Raw genomic sequence first — 21866 nt, forward strand, 5'->3', positions numbered from 1 at the left:
GGATGCCTGGAAAAAAAAAAAAAAAAAAAAAAAAGAGGAGTTAGCAAGCTAATGAGTTATCTGTGTACTTTGCATACAGATTGGAAGATTAATCTTTGTTAACTTCTTGTTTAATGTTACAGTTAATAATTAGTTACCTTGTTGCCCTGGACCATTCATCATTTTATTGAACAGTGAGGTTTATGTTGTGCGTTTTTTCTCTGCTTTTAAGCCTAGCTGTTTTTCTTTGCTTGGGCTGATTTAGGATGGTTCTTCAAGGAATGGTTAATGTCTGCAGGGTACATTTCCACACCAAGCGTTTCTGTTTCTTACAGCTGGATGAAGGCATCTGTTGCTGAGGAGAGGTGGAGTAATCAGGGCGTGGGGCCAGGAGTCAGTCCCAATGCCTGGCTTGCTGGTTAGTTGCTGCGTGTTGTCGCATACGTAATTCAATCTCTCGGGACTCAGTTTCCTTCTCTGTGAAACAACGGGACTTTACTAGAAGGTCTCAGAAATATCGCCCCAGTTTTGTACTATATAATTGCATAGGATAAGCAGGAATAAAACTCATTCTTAGAAGCATCTTTCTTTTGAGAAAAAATAGCTTTCAGCGAGCTGGCTGCCTTAATATTCAGTAAAATATTAGTTCTACTCTGCAGTATCTGCCATTTCAGCTAAACATGCCTTTTTTCGTTATCAGAAGTAACTATAGAAACCACATTGACAGTAGCTATTGTAAGGAGCATTTTTCATTTTTAGGGCTTTAGAGGACACACCACAAAAAAAGGGGGTGGAGGCCCAAACAATGACTTTCCCTGTTCCACCTCCACTCCCAGGTCTGGCCACGGCCTCGGCATCATTTACAAACACCCAGTGTTCCCGCAGTCTCGGTCCCAGAGATTAGGGATTCAGCTCAGGGAACATGGGTGCCCGTCATGCTGATGCGGTTAATATCATGCAAACGGAGGCACGGCACATGGGCTTCCTTTTGAGCTTGGTCTTTGATGGCATCTTAAAGGCACAGAGATACAAATGATGCAAGGGAAAGCAGAGGGTTAGGACCCCAGGCTCTTCCAGCCCAACTGGCTGTGGGCCTCTATGTCCTTCCTCATCTGCTCAAGGGGAGGATGGTACCAAATGACAAGAACCCACTGTTTTTGGAGCCCCGATTTGTGAACCACAGAAAAGCACAGCTGCTATCAGTGGTGGATTCGGGGGTCCCTGGGCTTCTGTCTGTTGTTCTTGTTCCTTTTCTTCCCCAACCAGTGATTCTGGGAGCCTTTTGAGGAACTGGAGGCATTGTTTGAACTCTCAAAGTGTCTCCCCCGCCAGCTCCTGAAGCTGTACTGGTGGCTGGGGACAAAACCAGATGAAGGTCCATGATGCTGTGAAGTGTTTGGGGTGGTGTCAGGGACCCTGACCCCACCGTCCTCATTCTGCTGGGTTCCTGCAGTTGGGAAGGGCTACTGTCTGGATCTAAGTGCCCAGGTGTTAAAGGCCGGATCCCCAGCACAGTGGTGCTGGGAGGTGGTGGAACCTTCAGGAGGTGGGGTCTGTGGGAGTCTTTGCCACTGAGGGGTGTGCCCTTGAATAGTGGGGGCCTCCCCATTCCATTCCTCTTTCTCCTGGCTCTTTGGCTGGTGAGGTGAGCAGCTTGGCTCTGCCATGTGTTCTTGCCACACTCTCCTGCCATGATGTGCTACATCAGCACAGTCCCAGAGCAACAGAGCCACCCCACCATGGACTGAACCTCCAAACCTGTAAGCCAGAGTAAACCTTTCCTTTTTATAAGTTGGCTATGGCAGGTAGTTTGTTACAGTAATTGAAAGCAGATAACACAGGAATGAAAGGTGTTTCTGCTATGGGTTGACACATGTCACCCTGGCACACTGTACATTCTATAAAACCGTACACTGAAGACAATGGGCAGGTCGCTACCCATGTTACCATAACACTTAGAAAAACAATGACCTTAACAAAGAATACTGGCCAAAAAACCAGCATGGTTTTGATTTCTAATAAGTAAGGATATACAGCAAAATATACAGAATTGTGTTTTTTAAAAAAGGTGACAGTACCCTGGTAGAAGGAGAAGTGAGAATGGGTCAGGAGGCTTAGACAAATGCACAGGGATCAGGCGGAATCACACCCGGAGCCATGTACCAAAAAGCACGTGGCCAATTGAACCTGGAGAAGATAAATATGGGTACATAGAGTACCTAGTTCTTTCAAAATGTGCCGTGCACAGCCGAGCGATGTCCTTTGTGTTCAGTCTCTATTGTTTGTGGCAGCTGGGACAAATTGCCATGAATTATAACTTTTGCACTGTTTTCTTATCATTTTTCAATTAACCAATAGCTAATGAGCAAATTTGTGTTATATAAGCATGTGCTACAGAGGAGCACACAGACTGTGGGGTACACGTCTCCTTTAGTCCGGGCCTGGAATTGATGGTGGTTAAGAGCCAAGGCAGTTGCCTATCTCCCTTGGATCCTTTAGGCCCTGCACCACTCCCACATTGTGACTGTGCAATGTCAATAAGGAAACTGCTTGTGGTTTGGGGGTAATTAATCGCTTACGACCATGACCAGCGAATGTTCCTCATTTTTGCCCTCACTTCTGGCAGCTTCCTGGATCCAGGGTCTCCTGACTGCTACTTCAGGGTCTGTTTTCCTTTCATCTTTGGTTCCTTGGTGTTATGGTTTGGATATGAGGTGTCTCCCCCAAGCTCCTGTGTTAATGCAGGAATGTTCCAAAGTGAAGTGATTAGATTATGAGAGTTGTCAACTGTTCAGTGGACTCATCCATTTCATGGATTAATAGTTTGAATGGACTAGCTGCCAACTCTAGGCAGGTGGGTGTGGCTGGAGGAATGAGTCATGGGGGGCATGTCTCTGTTTTTTTTTTTTTTTAATTTCCCTGGTGCCTCCCTTGTTCTCTTCCTCTCTGTCTCGCTTCCTGGCCACCATGAGCAAAGCCTGCTCCTCCATCACACCCCCCCACCATGATGTGCTGGAGTTGGATGACCGTAGGCTGAACCTCCGAAATCATGGGTGAAAGTATGCACTTTTCCCCTCTAAATTGTTCTTGTCGGGTATATTGGTCACATTGGTGAAAAGCAGACTTACACACTTGGATTTACTAACTCTCCCAATCTGGTGATTAGAGCCTAGCTCCCTAACTTTCTTGTTAGCTACTCATTCATCCACTCATTGATTCTTTTGTTCAGCTCTCTGGCCTCAGTACTCCAACTACCATTGCCCTGGATTGAGAGCTCCCTGTACCAGATGCTGATCTCACAGAAACCTTATTCAGGACTAAGTCCACCCCTTTTCTACTCTCTGTTGGAAAGGGCGAGATACTCAGTGAGCCATGAGCTTGTGAGACTTAGAAAATTATATACTTTCATCCTTTTGTTTCTTCAATTGCCGTTTTTGATAATGATGATGCTGTGGATGAAAGCAATTGGTACTACAAAGGACTGGGATCAGAAAAGCCATATTTCTGCAGGAGATAGGTCAATAATGGGATTCAGTGCTCTTTGGAGTCTGTTTGTTAAATAGTCCCCAATGTCAAAGCCCAACCAGATGTCTTCTATCGACAACATGGAAGATATTCAGGCTTATTGTCCATTCTGAAGCGATCGGCAAGAAGCGTGTATGCGCCTCTGGTGGAAACAGGGCTTTACCTGGTTTATGAAGAGGTAAGACTCCAATGGGGATAAGCAGGAAACTACTCATTTCGTTCTCCTCTTCAACCTCATTCTATCAGCTGTCACCTTCTCACTAGGGACGATTTGGCTGGCAGAGTCCATGGCTTCTGCAGTCATCATCAGGCTGAGATTCAGGTACTGAGAAGTCCAGGCCAAGCTCAGCCTAGACACATCTCTCTCATCCAAGTCCGTGCTTCTGCACTGCCCTTGCTCAGGCTCTCTCTAGTTCCACACCAGCATGAGGGAGCCTGAGGGAGTCTGTCTTCACCCTCCCTCCATCTTACCCTCCTGACCTTCCCTCCATCTTACCCTCCCAACCTAACCCTCAAAAGACGAGACCAAGAAAAGCAACAATCATAAAAAATGCAAAAAACAAGAAAAAAAGAAACAACTATATATATTTATGTGTAATATACATATATTTGTTTGATGATAAAAAAAGAATTATCTCCACCATTGTCAAAACTGTTGGTAAGGAGGGGCACTGCCCATGCCTGGCTGTTCTTTCCCTTTCTTCTTGGTCTGCATACCCCTTAGAGAGAGCAAGGACCGGGGCTTGTTAATCTCTTCCTCTTCTGTGTTGCTCACTGAGCTCTCAGCTGAAGTGGCCTAAAATTGAAATAGCATTCAGATTCCCTTCTCATTAATACAGGGTGGGATGGAACGGGAAGTACTGCCAGTTGGAGTTCTGTCCGGACACACTAGATCCATGCACATCGATGCACTTCCAGGGTGAGGCTACTACAGAGTTCCAGTGGCTGGGGCTTAGCCCTAATCAGGCCTTTTGGACTTTGGTGGGCAGACTCTGTTCTGGAGAGATCAGATCAACACACCCCTAGGGCAGGGGCATATCTCTGCTGGGAGTCTGAATCCTAGGAGCCTCCTGAGAATTCTACCTCATAGGAGAGGGGAGCCAACCAACTCTCCACAGGGCCCACACACTCCCTGCCCACGAATGTGGCCTTCCCAGGCTCAGTTCCTGTGTGTAACCATGCCCACCTGTTCAGTTTCCTGACCTTCTTCAGCTGCTCACGTGAGCCACCACACTCAAAGGGAAAGTGAAGGTGCACTGTCTTTCATACCTCTGACTTGAACCCCCCTGGGTACGATCTTTCTGTGCCTATTATATTCATATTCTGCTAGGTCACCCAGGCCTCATGGGAGGAACTTGCAGGAACAGGACAGCAATGTATTTCTGGGCTCCTATAGCAGCAAGTGGCAGCATGGCCTTCTCAAGATGGCTCCCAGTCCCTCTTCTCCACTTGGCAGTTGAGAAACAGCTGACTTTTTAAATACCAGCTCTCTGGCCACCTCCGGTTCAGCTAAGGGTGGACTGTGTCTCTGTTCTACAGGCTTTTCCATGCCAAATTCCTCCCTTGTGTTCCTTTCTCTATGATCCCTCCCATCAGAGGTGAGCCAGTGCGGCTGCCCCTGCCACAGCCAGTGTGGCTCTGACATACTCCTTCTTGACCTTGGTCCCATGCACTCAAATTCATGAGTTTCTAAGAGTCCCTGACTGTCCAGTGTTGAATTTTAGTGAATTTCCTCTTTTACTTGCTGAAAAGTAGTAGTCCCCGCTGCTGGAATCTAAGCCACGGGGCAACTGGAGAGAAGGCAGCCTTCCTTTAATCCGCCACCTTCCGTCTCCTCTTAGTGTGCAGTGCTGACACATTTTAATAGACACAGGCAGTGTCCTTCAGAGCAGCCTCAGCTATTCTGATTCAGTAGGTCTGGGATGGGACAGGAATCTGCATGCTAAATACATGTCCTCCCCTCCCTCATTCTGAAGTAGCCGATCCCTGGCTATAAGGAAAACAGCACTGTGAGCTATTATGGTGCTCTCCTGCCCATACGGAGGCAAGGATCCAGATTGCTCTAATCCCCTATTGAGGATGAAAGGGCAGGGACTGCCCTGTCCAAGCCTCACCCATGGAAAGCTCTGTTCTCAAGAGTAGGCTCCAATCCAGGTCCTTATTGGGTTCCAGATCCTCTAAGGCCACCTAGAGCTTGGCTACAAATATGAGCCAAGTTCTGTGCAGCCTCACACTTTCCTGGGCCCGAATCTCCGCCCTCTGAGGGGATTGTACAGGCCGGTGGGAGGGCACTTGTGAACCTATAATGACCCAGATTTCAGTCTTGGCTCTTCACTGTCTGAGTCCTTTAATGTCTGCCAGAAAGGCTTGTTTCCCTTTAGTCCTTTCCAAGTCCAATCAGATTCCTAAAACTTGGTGATTCAGAATGTAGCAATAAATGTCATGGTGAGATAGAGTCTTTCCAATGATAATAATAATAGTAATCAAAATAATAAACGGAAAACAAAACAAAACAAAACAAAAACAAACTATCTAGCTGACTCCTTAAACTAAACTGAGTTTTTTTTTTTTTTAGGTGAAAATCAATAAAGAATTATTTGAAGAACAAAAGTATGACTCATAAAATGATTACTTATCATTTATATTAAAATATAGTGTTTATTTATTTCATTATATTGCACAACTAGATCTTATACAAAAAAGCATCATATTTCCCACCCAAAGCTCTCCCCAAGTGTAATATAAACCTGTAACAAATGAAAATACATTTAACTCTTGTGTTTTCTCTTGTCCTATTGTGAAAAACTTTCTGTTGGCTTCCTATGTGCTGTGAGAGGTGATCTGCTTAGAAATAGGAATAATCATTTAGGCATTCTAGTCACCCTGTGTCCCTGGATTTGCATTTGGAGTCAAAGCAAAGGTTGAGCCCTGAGCTCTTCATGACAGGTCACCAGGGAAAGTCTCACACAGAAGAAAACAGAAAGGATTCCTCAGAGAAAAAGACCTCTCATTTGTGTTTCTGATATAGCATAATATTATTAGGAAGGTAATAATCACCTACAAAACTAGTAAGTAGTAAGATGATCAAACCTTGAAAAGCTAACCAGGCAAGGAGAAAAATAAATAAATAAAATTTGAAAATAGTAAATATGAAAATATGAAGAAACAAATAAATCTGAGATAAAATACCCTGGAAAATAAATCCATGATCTTATTAATCAAACACTCCCTGTATAGTTCTATAACTCAATGATAATAAAAAAAACTAATGATCTAATTTAAAAAATGGGTAAAAGACTTGAATAAATATTTCTCCAAAGAAGATATACAGGTGGCCAATAAGCACATGGAAGGGGACCCTCAATGGTCATTAGGACAGTGCAAGTCACAACCACAGTGGACCTCAAACCATTGGGCTTGCGATGTCATCACAAAACCAGAAGACGAGTGGTATTGGTAAGGATGGGTTCAGACTGGAACCTTGTGCACTGCTGGTGGGAATATAAGGTGGGCCAGCCACTGTGGAAAATGGGGTGCTGCTCTTCAAACCTAGAATGACCACAAGGACCAGCACTCTACATCCAGGGAGGAACTAAAAAGAATTGAAAGCAGGGTTCAAAGGGTTGCTTGGACACTAACATTCACAGCAGCGTTATTCACAATAGCCAAACACGGGAAACAGCCCCAGGGTCCGGGAAGAGAGGAAGGGACTAACCAAATGTGGTCTGTACCTAGAGCAGAACACTATTTGGTGTTAAAGTGAAGGAAATCTGGATATACTCTCAACATGGACAAACTTTGAAGGCATCAGGCTGAGAGAAATAAGTCAATAAGAAAGGAACAAATATGATATGATTCTACTTTGTGCTAGACAGGATTCTCCAAAGAAGCAGAACCAATAGGGGGTGTTTTTTTTTTTAAATATATATTTTTAGTTGTTGATGGACCTTTATTTTTTTCATTTATTTATATGTGGTGCTGAGAAGGGAACCCAGGGCCTCACACACATGAGGCAAATGCTCTACCACTGAGCCATGACCGCAGCCCTAGGTTTTTTTTTTTTTTTTTTTTTTAATACAGGAAGAGATTTATTTTGAGGAGTTGGCTCATGGGACTGTGGAGACTTGGGGAGGCCGGATCTGATCTGATAGGGGAGATCAGTAGGCTGGAGAACCCAGGAGAGTCCCAGCTTGAGTCCAAAGACTGTGTGCTGGGAAGCCAGCAAGATCTGATGTGGTAGATGAGGTCCAAGGACAATCTTCTGGAGAATTCCTCCTTCTCAGGAGAGGTCAGCCTTTGGCTCTATTCAGGTCTTCTACTGTTTGGATGCAGCCCACCCACAGGATGGTGGACAAACTGCTTCACTCAAAGGCACCGATTCTAATGGTATTATTATTATTTTTTTTTACAAAAATACTCTTGCAGAAACATCTAGAATAACATTTGACTGAACATTTGGGTACCAGCTAAGTTGATGCATTAAATTATCCACCACACACTGTGGTAGTCAGCTTTTCATTAAAATACCCAAGAACATCAGCTGGAAAGGAGGAAAGGTTTATTTGGGCTCACAGTTTCAGAGGTGCCAGTCCGGCCTCACTTGGCCCTGTGGATGGTGGCCCAGTTCCTCATGGGGGAATGCAGGGTGAAGGAGGCCTGATCACATATGGCAGCCAGAAAGCAAAGAGAGAGAAAGGAAGGGCCAGCTCCCAATTTCATCCCCAGATCACGACCTCACTTCATCCCACCAGGCCCCTCCTTCAGGGTTCCACGGCTTCCCGACAGCCCCACAGGCTGAGCAAAGCTTCAGCCTGTGGCCTTTGGGGACGTGTATCCAGACCAGCACACACTTACATGAGGCTCTTTGTGCAGAGACAGGGAGTAGAGCAATGGTTGCAGGAGCCACGGGAGGGAGCATGGGGGTGTCTTATGACGCAGTTTCAGTGTGGAAAGATGAAGAAGTTCTGGGGATGGAAGCTGGTGATGGGGACCTAACCGTGAGGATATACTTAGTGCCACAGACTAGCACACTTCAAAGTGGCTACATGGGCACATTTTATGTCATGTGTTTTTTACTATGATAAACAGACAGAAGAAACCTCTCCCTCAGGGAACACCTGTTGTGTGCTGGGGACTATTACAGGCCTTTCCAGTTATCTGCATTACTGCTGACTGAAATGGCGTTATTGGCCCCAGTTTTCAGGCTTCGTGACAGAGCCAAGGTCAGCACCAAGGTCAGCACTTCCATACAGTGGAGGCTGTGTAGAAGCCAAGGCCATTCTCCTTCCTCGAGGCTCTTGCTAGCTTACCTCATTGCTGTGTGGAAGACCTAGCAGGGAGCTGGCAGTGTCCAGAGCAGCTGTTGGGTGGAGGAGCTGCAGACAGTCAGGCCTCGCTAGCCTCAGTGGGACTGGGTGTGACATCTCCACTCATTTCACCAGGATTTCACCTCCCCAAGAGTAAGTCTCTATAAACCCTGCTGTTTCAAGACCACTGAGGAACTTAAATGCAACTTTCTGGCCCTATCATACTCTTCCCAGAAATCTGAATTTCACATTCCTAGGGGATTCCTAAGCACATAGAAATTATAGCTCATTGTACTAGGAATCAGGTTTTCCAGAACAGATGGGACCAGCGCCATTCAACAGGCCAAAGGATAAGTGAATTCTTGCAGGAGGATTCCACGTCCTCACTGAATTGTATTCAAGCCATTCAGTGGGCAAAACGATCCAAGGGGTTAGTTGAAAATTTTGGTGACTCAGTTCAATCTCACACTGTATTTAGTTTAGCTCAACTTTTAAAATTTAAGCTAAACTCTTCTAGAGCCTGACAAATTGGAACGAGGCACAGCTCTTGCCCTTTTGTGGTTCAGTCTTGTTTCAAAGTTGGGAACAGACTGAAAAACTGTAGCAAGAATAAATTAACCTTGGGGTCACCGAGGAGGGAGTGACTGAACCATTCCATGTACGTGTGTCTCAGGAAATACTGCATTGACACAGAGACTGGGAGAATAGATGCATTTTTTTCCATAAAGAAGAGGGAAAAAGGCCTTTCCAAGAGCCAGATGCAGAGGATACAGTCCACAAAGTGCTTTAGACACTGTCACAACTTTGAAATAATCTCAACTTGCATTTTTTATGAACATGTTTTAGAGGTTAAAAATAAGGCTGAATTAGATGATTTAATTAATAAATGGCTCAGTAGGGGTTGGTGGCCTAGTTTCGTAGTGGCAAATACCAAGATGAAGACATAAGTTCCAGGGTTAAGAAATATTTCTACTTGAGAAATTTCTAGAATGATATCTCTCTGGGCAAAGGAACTAAGGATGGTATCCTGATATCTCCTGCGAATGGCTCATGAGGTCATCTTTGTGAGAACTCTGCATATTGAAAAAGGGTAAAAATAAATTATTGATACATAATTGACATAAACTTAGTAAGAGCCACAGTTGTGTTTGCTGATCTGTGGGACCCAGGGATCCATGTTTGAAAATCGACTTTGGTGAAAATTCCCATAGGAATGTATCTCTAACTTTAGGGAGCTCTGGGAAAGTAGAAATCACATGATAGAAGTTCCCTCCTCTTTGTTTGAATCATGTACGTTTTTCCCATCCAAATGGTCTGTCTTTGAGTAGATAGATTTCATTAGATGCCAGAGAATCATAGATTAAAACTAATTCAGATGAAAGTGAAATGGCTGAGAGACTGCACCTTCTGGTAGGCATATTTGCATTTTGTAAGTATTATGAATGAATCTACGTGGACCTTTCATTAAAGAAACCATTACCTAGTGTGAGGTAATGTTTTGAGAAAAGAAACCCTGTTACTTTGGCAGTTTTCATAAAAGTCCCCATTACTAGTGGAGTTAACATGTCTTTATTTGAAGAAATTGAGAACTGAAGCTAACAGGGAGTCAATTTTCTGTTCAAAAGGAAAAGTATTGGTATTGGCCTTTTCAGATAAACAGGGGATGCTATTATCTATGAAATAACCCAGAACCTGAGAGGTCATCCTGAGCATCTCAGCTCCCTGGTGAGAACATTTTGGATTTGCCTTCAATGTATATGTCTGAAAAATGAATGCACGCTAGGAGGACTTTTGCACATATCTCCAGAGCAGAATTAGCAGGCAGGCCCGTGGCTCTGTGGATTTAGCTGTGAGGCCTTAGTAGTAAGAGGAATATAAAGCAACTTCTTTCTCGCCATTTATTCTGAAGCAGAATTTCAAATGAGCATCTACTAGTCCATTACATATTCCTGAATATATTGGGGGAATGTTGAAATCCTTTACATCATCTCAATGACAGTAATCTGCATTTAGTGCTTTTTGAAGTTTTCCAAAAAAAACACCCCTGGACAAACTTTATTTGATTGTGTTTTTCTTAGACTGACTTTAGTTTGTATCATTCAAAATCTCTTTCCTCTTACATTTCAAAATTGTTCTACCCTCTGCATTTGTGGGCAGAACCCGGGAAATGTCAGAAGGAAGGGTTGGTAGAGGTATTATGTGTGGGGTCCTTTGGAAAGAGATGTCTGCATGTGGCGTATGGAGGTGATCACCCAGGTGGGGAAGGTCCAGGTGAAGGAGGGGATGCAGACCACAGAGTCTGGGAGAAGCTCCCTCCCTCCATCCACCAATGACAGCAGAACTTACTCCTTTTCCTTCTAATAAATTTGCAGCCAGCCTTGGGAAAAAGTTTTCCAAAAATGCTAATCTGCACTGACCCCTTCCCATCCACCCCTTTCCTCCACACGGGGGGTCCTCAGGGAGGGCCATCTCCTCACTCCTCAGAATGCATGCTGTGCTGCAGCCAGGTCATTTGCAGGCTCTCAAAGATCCACCTGGCTTTCTCAGCGTGAGCTCTGGCCTTTTGTGTTTCCCTGTCACGGAATGTCTTTCTTGCCCTTTTCTCATAGATCCCCCACCCCCACCTCCATAGCCACCTTTTTTGTGGGCTCCCATGTGAGCTTCCCCACTGCAGAATAAGCTTCATATGAGTGAAACCTGGCCGTCTGGTTTACCGGGGAACTGCTGAGGGCTGGACAGTCCTGTCATGAGTGAGCACTAGACAAGTCTGTGATGGATGAGGGAAGCTGGCAAATCATATTTTCACTCACAATCTCTCCTCTCCTGGGGCCCCCCTGCCAGGGAGCCCTCTGGACTTGCATGGCATTTGTGCAAACTCTGTACTTATCATGTGTTCACTGCTTTCTTCCCAAAGACTACAAGCTCCTGAGAGGAAGAGGTTGGCCATATCTATTTATTTCCAGGCCCCAGCCTGGCCTTGGCACAGGATTGACTTAGTGAGGAAGAAACAAATGAAGGAATGAATGAGTGAACGAGAGACCAGTGAATAACTGAATGAGCACTTCTTAGCCAACATGAGCAGTAAGTAAAATGACCAGGTCAGTTTTAATTTATATCTCCTTCCAGTAACCAGACCCTTTGACAACCATTTTCCAAAAAAATCTGCCATCTCCTGGTTGTGGATGAAATTGTACTCCCCCCCCCAAAATTGTTAAGTAGAATCTTAACCCCCCAAATTACTGTATTTGAGACAGGGCTCGTAAGGAGGTAATTAGGGATAACAGAGGTCATAAGAGTGGGGCCTGATCCAATAAGACAGTGTCGTGATAAGTAGAAAGAGACTCCAGGAAACAGCATGCGTAGGGAAAAGGCCATAAGAGGACACAATAGACAGCCTTTGCTAGCCACAGGGAGAGGTCTCAGGAGAAACCAGCTCTGCTGGCACCTGGGTCTTGGACTTCTCACCTCCAAGACTATAAAAATACCTTCCAAGAGTCTGTGCTGCTCAGCTGGTGTTTTGTTACTGCAGCCTGGGCTGACTAATACTTCCCAACAGGAAGTATTAGTCCCCTCCGTGCTGGACTTCCCTGATCTCTTCTCCCACCATTATCAAATTTTAAATGATCTTAAACCCAGCCCTCCTCTTTACCTTACAGATGGGAAAACCAGTGTACACCAAAGGAAAGCTACTTAGTCAAGTACACCCAGGTAAATCACAGCACACAGTCTGGTCCATAGCCTGTGCTCTTCTGCCACATCTTCCCTGCCACGGTCTCTGCTATCTAGTCAATGGGTCCTGCAACCAGTCTACCAAACTGGTAAAACACTGACCTGTTCATTTTACTTACTGCTCATGTTGGCTAAGAAGTGTTCATTCTTGGAGGTACTATTAGTTCAACATGCTCAGTCTCCAAGGTAGCAGCTTAAGTACAACAGGGACCTTGGAGCTGATAACACAGGTGCCTCCCTGAGTTCCTGGAATGTACGAGATGGTCAATCAACACTTTGAATATGAAGAGTGGCAGGCTATTTGAAAAAGGTCACAGGGGTGGATTTGATAGTGAAGATACTTTTAGCGGCCACATTTGTCATTAAAACAGAGGTGAGTCGTACAAAATGTATAATAGCAGTTATACTTTGTGGTTTTATGTGTGAACATTCCCTGGGTTCCAGCCAAGTGTGCTTTGGAAGGATGACTTCTGAAGCTTGCAAATCATATGTTCTCTCACAATGCACGGTGGCAAAGATGGTCCCCTGGGTCTGGGTCATCCCTTATCTGCCTCTGAACTTGACAGACACCTCATGCTCAGGAGCAACTTAATTTTCCTGGTGGCTTGGAAATGGCATCACAGCTGCCTGGTTCATAGGTGAATGAGAGAAACCTCATTTCCATTTGCTGCAACAGTCAAGGAACAAAATGCAGACATTCATTTTTGAGAAATATATTCCAGGAGTTTAAGGCACCCAGTCTTAGTAATTTTTAATTATTAAGACTCCATAAACTTTTGGATGAACAGAACTAACACCATCCTGTCTGGAAGAAAAGACTACAGCATTAGGCAAGTTGTGAAGACAGACGTCTACCTTGAGCTCTAGACCTGTGAGTGCACCTGTCACAGGTGTGCACTGGTGACCACCACTGTTGGCTGAACGGTGGTGAGCTGCAGGCAGAACTAGCTGCAGAGCCTCCTGCTCCAACCTGCTCCAGGCCCTGCATGGATTACTCTGGAATGTGGTGCCATGATTTCCCCCCTGCTGACCTCGGGACCCTTCTTCCTCTATCTACAGGTTCGGAGACTGTGGCAGTAACTCCTTCCTGCCACCACTCTGCATCTCAACTCCTCCTGCCTCGGTCCAGGCCACTTCTCATCACCACCGCGTCAGCTGTGCCTCTTGACATTTCTCCCTTCCACGCCTCTCCTCCATCCTGGGTCACTGAGGAAGCTTTGCCCCTAGCCCTCAGCTTGAATCTCTGTCCTCTCTCATCCCGACACCCACTGTGGCCATGGTGGCATTTCTGAAGTGCCGAGGTCGTCATGCTGAGGCCTCAAGGGAAACTCTTCAGGGCTCCCACTGTCCTCAAGAGCATGACAAGTGCGGAGTTGTCAAGGGTCTTCAGCCCCTCTCCTCTGTGGCACTGGGCTTTTGCAATTTGGGGCAAAGCCAGAGTTGCTAAGATGACCCTCCCTGGCCCTCCTGGCCTCTCGGCACCATCGTCTCTCTGCTCCAAGTGCAGTGCTCTCCCCTCAACCATGATTTTGTTTTCTTTGATTTCATTTACCCTTGGTCAACTGTGGTCTGAAAACACTAAACAGAAAATTCCAGAACTAAAAAATTCACAGGTTTAAGTTGCTTTTCATTCTGAGTCGCTCAATGAGACTAGGCCCCCTGGGCCCTGCCTGGGATGCCAACCATCCCTTTGTCTGGGGCACCCATGCGGTGTAAACCATGTGCTCGTTAGTCTCTGAGCGGCTGTCTTGGTTGTCGGGTGGATCACTGTGCTTGGGACTGCTCAGGTTTGGGTGACCCTTACCTGACTTGATAATGGCTCCAAAGCACACGGGTAGTGATACTGGGAATTTTAATACAGTATACAGTAATGATTTTCTATTTTATTATTAGTGATTGCTATACATCTCATGCTGGATCGAATGCATATATTGAACTTTATCATAAGTACATGTGTACAGGAAAAAAGAATAAATGTAGGGGTTAGACTATGAAGGGTTTCAGCCTTCCCCTGAATGGAACATGTCCCCTGAGGATAAGGGGAAACTTTGGTAGTATTTTAAACTTATCACCTTAAAGTCTTTTAAAGGACTGTACTCAAACCAAACATGGCTTCCTCTCCTGATCCTTTTCTGACAATATTTTTCTTTGTTTTCCCGAGTCACGCATGAGAAGCTGTCGCATTGATTTCATTGCCTGGATTTCTTTCTTTCCAGGATAAGGACCTCATTTACTGACTCATAGCAGTGCCCAGTGCAGAGCCTGGCCCAGAGCCGGTGCTCAGGAACCACTCAATGAACAAGGCACAAGAAACTGGAAAGTTGAGGTTGGAAGGTGGGTAAAATGACCCTGGGAGATGGGGGAGGGACCAGCTCAGCAATCTAAGACCACGCTCCAGGGAGAGCATCCCTCTCCATTACCCAGGGATACCCAGGCCTGTTCTCCCGGGCTGAGCACTGGTCATGAGAACAAGTTCACAGGTCTGAGGCCCCCTCCCCTCTCAGAAGGAAGGAGCTAGAACTTGGGTGCTGCACATCTGATTTACTTGTAGGATATTGAATCTGAGGGGTCACAAGGGAGGGCTGGGGACAAAGGACATGAGAGCCTTTATGGAGTGTGTACTTTCCAGCTCATTTGACCCCACCTGTCCGTACTTGCGGAGCTGCCTGTCTCCCTAGGTAGGTGCATTTTGGACTCAGGGTCATTGTTAGTGCATGTGACATTCCTGTGTAAAAGGGTACAGGTGAACTGCAAAGGGGCACTCCTTATCCAGGGTGGCCACAGTGCTGCCTCAGGGCATGTGGCTGAGGGATCTCCAGTTTCGGCCCTCTGGGGTGGCCTTCTGGGATCTCTGCTCCCTGGTTTTACACCATGTATGATTCCCAATATTTAACCAACAGGGTCTGGCAAAGGTCATGGAATGGCCCCTCTGTGATAGGTTCCAGAGGTTGTGACATTCATCTGGCTGACATTCATCAGGTTCTCTCCCTGGCTGGCTTTGATGAACCAAACCCTTGTGTGGGTGAGATGCCTAGCAAGGAAGGAGGGTGGCCTTGGGCCAATGGGCAGAAGGAAACTGAGGAACTGGATTCTATAACAACCTCGTGTGTGAACTCAGCAGCAGATTCCTCCCCACTCAGGCCTTTGATGGAACCCGGCCGTGACGGTAGCCCCAGGAGGCACTGCAGCCGAGGACCTGGGGAAGTCCCTCCTAACTCCTGGCCCACTGCATTTGTGAGATAATACGTGTGTTTTAAGCTGCTAAGGTTTTAGGTATTTTTTATTCAGCAATATACCTAATGCACTTATGTGGAATTTTCTGGCTGTATGTCCATCAAACCCGGGGAACTTCTTGCCCTGGATCCAGTCAGCACATGGCTGATTTCTGGTAGGAATATTGAAAACTTCATGTGAGGTTTTGCTTTCTAGTATTATGCATGGATGATAAAGAAGGATGATGTTCCAATCTGGCCCACCTTATGGACAGGGAGTTGAGAATAGGCTGCAGAAAAGAACCCTAAACACTGTTTATACGCAGTCACTGTCTGCTTCACTGTTTCAACCGGAAGAAGACAACCTCAGACTCTGAGACTGTGGGTGGAGCCCCATCTGAACACAGGTATCTGCCCAGACAACCAGGAGGAGCTAATAAATGATCCTACAGGCTTAGCGGCAAGATTGCTGGGCAGCGTCACAGCGGTTACAGTGAGAAGAATCACCATTCAGCCTTGATGGTTCCATCCTTCACACACACACACACACACACACACACACACACACAGAGAGAGAGAGAGAAATCGAAGCATGATATTTAGCTATGCTACACAACAGATGGTCAGCAGGACATAACTTAGATGAGATATGCTTTATCTTGGTACTGACAAGTAGCTCTGTGATTGTTTTAAGAGGAGGAGAAAAAGAAGAACCAAGAAAACAGTGAAAACTTCCTGCACAGCTGTAGAACACTTACTTAAAGGCCTTTAAGAAATTCACAGAATGTTCTTGCCTAATAGGTTTGAATCCTTTATGTTGCTCTCCTAGAATGTTCGAGGTAGACGGGGCATAGAAATCTTTTAACTGAAATATTTCTTTTCACATATGGGGATCCAAGATGAGACAGAGGCCTGGATTTGTTTTGTATCATAAAGCAGGGTTAGTGGGAGAGAAGAGACAAATAAAATGTCAGGAACACCATTGGAAATTTGATTCTCAGAGCAAACTGATAGTGTTACTATTATCCTCAATTTATGGATGGAAAAGAGAACTCTCAGAGAGGTTAAGAAACCTGTGCCAAGTCACACAGCTCAGTAGGGGAAAACAGAGGCTGGGTTCACATGCAGCTCTTTCTGACCCCACATCTGCAGCCTTTAAGCACCAGGCCACACTACTTCTCAACACTGAACTCACTTTGGTTAAACGCACCTTCCAAAAGATCCAGTTGACGTAAAGACAGAAACATTTGGTAATAAGCTAGTATCTAGGAAAACAGGAAGGACAGGAATTAATTCACCACCCACAGCCCCCCTTTTCCTATTACTGCCCTGAGGGCTGTTCCCAGCATGGCCTGGAAAGCTTGACTTGCGTCTTTCTCTCTGATCTGCCTCTAGGTGAGGGCCACTGTATCAGTGAGGTTTTGCTACATAACAAACACCTTCACACTTGGTGGCGTAAACAAAGCCCTGAGTAGGGAGCATGTAGAGAAAGACTCCCAGCAGGTGGAGGGTGGACCTAACTTGAACTTCCAGACACCCACACCCAAGTACTCATTGTCAGACTTTTCACATTCAGTCCCTTCAACTCAACGTGCCCATGATGAGCACACAACCCTCTCCTCAAAATATTCACCTTCTGAAGCCCTAACGGCCCACAAGTGCCCGGCACAGCAGCCCTGGAGACGTCCCCCACATTCACCCAGGCTCTTTGCAACAGGCCGAGGTCCAGATCCTCAAGTTCACACTTGGCCCTAAGTGCTGCCTTGAATGGCCTGACACCACCCCGTCTGTAGCAGCAGAGGGCGCCGCCTCGCTGGACCACACTGTACCTGAGGACCAATGGGACCTGTGCATCTCTGAATGGCAGGTTCCAGGTCCCTTTCAGCCTGTGGCATTGTTCAGACAAGCCAATCTGCAGTCTTTCTTCTGTCCAGTTCTTCTGCCCCCCACCTCCACCTCCTGGCTGCTGTCTATTCCCTGGCCCTCAGCACTCTGCATGGTCTTTGCAGAACCTTCCTAACGGGCCCCTTTCCTGGCCTGATGCCCTCCACTCAACGATCCACACTTCCTCCAGCACTAATCTCAGTATGCTCCTCAATACGGTCTGTGCTACCATAACAGAATTCGGGACTGGGTAACTTATGCAAATGGAGATTCGTCTCTTCTAGGCCTAGAGGCTAGAAAGTCCAAGGTTGGAGGCCCACGTTGGCAAGGGCCTTCTTACGTACAATCCCATGTTGGAAGGCAGCACCTGGGTGAGAGAGAGAGAGAGAGAGAGCAGGAGACACCTTTACAGTCAATACTACTCCATTGGCGTGCGGGGCCCTCTTGACCTAGACACCTTCCAGGGGACCACCTCTCACAGTGTTGCTCTGAGGGTTAAGTTTCCAACACACACCTTTGGGGGACACATTAAGACCACAGCATCCCTCCCTGCTTGAAATCCATGGCTTTCTCAGGGTAGGAATTCCCCCCGTAGTCTACCCCTGACTTTTCCTGTCTGGTTTCTTCTCCGCTTCCCCGAAGTCTCCCCATGTTTCCCCCCCACCACCTCAGGTCCTTGGTTTCAGGCCTACTACTATCTTTGTGGTCAAGACCCTGTCCTCCTCTGCCTAGTCCTCACTTGTCCTTAATGACACTCCTTGGGTCACTGCTCCAGGTGGCCTCCCTGAACATCTCTCAGAGAGTCGTGAGGGGTGCCCAGCTCTGGACTGTGACCCCTCCCCACGCTCCTCCAATAGCACCTGTCCAGGTTCTGCTCTTGAGGGTCCTTTTCCAGTGGACTCTAAATGCCAAGGCCGATGGCAGCCTCTGGCACATGATGGTACTCGATAAATATTTGTGAATTAACGAGGGATCGGCAGTTAAATAGTTCAGTGCCAGAGAGCGGTTTCCTTTGATTCTCATGAATGAGATGCAGCCTCTTATCAACAGGTTTCGTGAAAGGTCTTGTGTTCATTCTTTTCAACTTTTCCCCATCATTTCATGTTCCTATTAACCTGATTTCAAAAGAAACTGTTTAGCACGATTCTATTCTAAGAGTATAAATTTATAGGGTCAGGAAATGAGAAATTGCTCTTGGGAAGGCTCTTGGGAATTTTCAGTCTGTGTCTTGTGTTGTTAAAAATGAAATAGTTCCAGACCAGGATGCTGGAATAGGAGTCGAGGAAAACTGTGGCCTCTACCATCATTTTAGATTAAAAAACTTCCCCTGTAGCAAGAAAATGCTGCGGGACCCTTAAATTGACTTGGTAAAGGGATATTTTAAAAAGTAAATGCATGCTGGGGAATGTCCCGATACACATAGAGAAACAGGGCCTGGCAGAGGCTGGCCTCCTAGTTTGCAATGACTAACAAGAAAGGAGGGTTCTACATTAGAAGAGTAAGGAGAGGGTTTGGCCCACGTCTGGGCCCAGGCTTTCCTACTCCTTTGAAGCCAGAGGTCATCCAGCACAGCCCTGAGCTGATAGGACACTTCGGTTCTGAGCTTCTTCTATTCACATGTGTGTACGTATGTTGGGGCAGATTTTCCAGACTGAAATAATTGCACTTTTGAGGTGAGATAATGAAGGGTGAAGTTGAGGGTCAGCCTTTCCTAGAAATAATTGCACTTACTAATGCTGCCCGAGTAAAGCAGAGGTTTGAGCAAATTTTTATTACTATGGTTGGATATATAGCACTTAACTATTTTCAGCAACTTCTCTAAGCCCTTTTCAAATAATATATTCATTTCTTTCCTCATGATGACCCTATGATTCTCTCCATTTTAGAAGAGGAAGCTGAGACTCAGAGACATTAGGTAACTTATCCAGGACCACACAGCTAGGAAGCTTGGATTTGAGATAGATAATTCAGCTATAGAATTTGGGTGATTTACTGCTGTACCAGGGAAGGGAACTTCACTCAATTCTTACTGAGTGTTAACTATTGGGATTTAAATCATTTTCTTTAATTTTGACAGCAAATGGTTGAGATCTCACTCCCACTTTGTAGTTGAAAGAGCTTTGCATCAAAGGCCATGGGGGAGTAATCAGTGGCAGAGATGGGCTATGCATGATCTTAGGTGAGCTTCTCTCTAGACTCTACAGTTGTCCTGTCCTACCCTGCGACAGTCACTTCCTTCCTGCACCTGTCGGAAATACAGTGTGGCATGCTCATGCCACCCCAGCAGATCCTAATGGAAGTTCCCAGGCACACAGGGGAAGTGCTACTCTGTCAGATTGGGGAGAAAACTTTTGAATTCAGTGGTGAAGTGACTTGTTCAAGGTCAAATAGGCAGGAGATAAGAACAAAGGCACATTTTCTGCTTCAGGACCAGTGCAATTTCCACTTCTTCACAGCTCCTCTGAGTGACAGCTGAGTTGAGTGATCTTGAAAAGCTGGTAGATTGTTGGAAACTTTACTTTCAACAACATCTTGAAAGCTAAATTTGAGGGGAAGGTTCAAAAAGGTAACTTTGAGTTTCTTTGTTCAAACGAAGGAACACAGAGACACGTTTTCAAATCCTCAAGTGATTGATTTGGGAAAAAAGAAGTTTATTTTTGCTCAACTTTTCCAAAGTTGCAATCCAGCCAAGTCATTCTGGGTAATACACTAACTTGAGCCTGTCTCCCTGGCTTCATGCTGTGTGGGTAAATTACCAAGGAGTATTGGAATTCTTATCTTCCGATTCTTCACTATCCCCAATACAATTTTGAAGGCTCTTATAATTTTGAAAGCCTGCTTTCTCAAATGGTAATAAACAGTTAGCCCCACTGAAGACAAATCCAATTAAATTGGCTCGAGAGCCGTAAATTAAAAAGTGGGGGGAAAATCAGATGTTAAATCCTTGGGCACAGATCCTAGCCACTATAAATCAAGTTCTTGGCTTCATCTTGACATCCAAATCATCCACTCCAAATGCCAGCTTCCAATCTGCCCAACACAAACTCAAAATCAAATTAAAGCTTTTTGAGTAGCTGTTTCAGGTTCCTCTCTCTCTTTCTCTATTATCTTTGAAATACCCCTTCTCTCCTTAGCTCGGAGTCAGAAAATCCAGGCTTGGGTTCGCAGAGGGACTTTGGCTTTGAGGTGGCAAGACAGATTGAGCTGCAGGAAAACACTCTACTCTGCCACAGTAGAATGGGCTGGTGTTATAGATCCACAGGGCAAGACAGAAGCTAGAGAGGTGTGACCTCTTCATTTTATGCAAGAGTTTGAGGCTCAGAGCAGAATAGCAGCATGGTCGAGCGGCAAAGGCCAGGAGAACCGAGTTTGAGTTGTGCTTGTCCTTATCTGGTGGAATGACTTGGAGCAATTGATCCTTTTGACTACATCTTTCACATGGGAATAAAGGCACAGACTTAAAGGAGAGAGCACACAACTGGGCACGTGCCCTTTTTGCCTACTGTGCGAGGCCAGAGGATAGTGGCAGCCTTGGAATCAGAATCCCAAGCTGCTGGCTTTGCAGCCTCGGCTCTCCCCATGGGCCCTTTGAAGGAGCCATGCTCATTCTTTATGCCTTTTCTGCCTTTGCAGAGATCTTTTCAATCAAGCCATTTTCTCTCGGAGAACAACTAAGCACACATATGATTTTTCTGTTCTTTCTATGAACCTCAGGTAAAACCCAAATTCTCCTATGCAAATGAAGCCAGAGCGCTTCCCTAACCTGATTACCCACAGAGAGGGTAGTCTCCAGGGCAACCAGGCCCTAGAAAGGCTCCCAGTGCTAGTCCCAAGCAAGCAAATGCACCTGTTTTTAATTAGCCAGAGCAAAAACAATCCTGCCAGCCGCAGGGATGCCTGGCAGCCAGAGTTAACCCCTTAGTGCTCCCTGCTCCAAAAGGCTCCGGAAGACACCAGCTCAACTGGGCTGTCCCCAGAGCTGCTGCTGCTATGTGGGCCCTGCCCTTCCTTGCCCTGTATTCAGAGGGCAACCTTGTCGCCAGCCTCCTGCTTGGAAGGCGGAAACTTCCCCAGTGCCCCTCCCTGGCACATCCTTTCATCCCCATACCTTGGCCTTGTGCTCACCAGTCACAAAGCCCCGTTTGCATGATTATCTGATAGTTGCTCACAAAAGCATGTGAGAAGCTAGAACTCCCCTATTTTCTCCGAGCCAAGAAACTGAGCTCAGAGA

Source organism: Marmota marmota, unplaced genomic scaffold (assembly GCF_001458135.2).
Source record: "Marmota marmota marmota unplaced genomic scaffold, marMar, whole genome shotgun sequence".
Taxonomy (NCBI): Eukaryota; Metazoa; Chordata; class Mammalia; order Rodentia; family Sciuridae; genus Marmota; species Marmota marmota.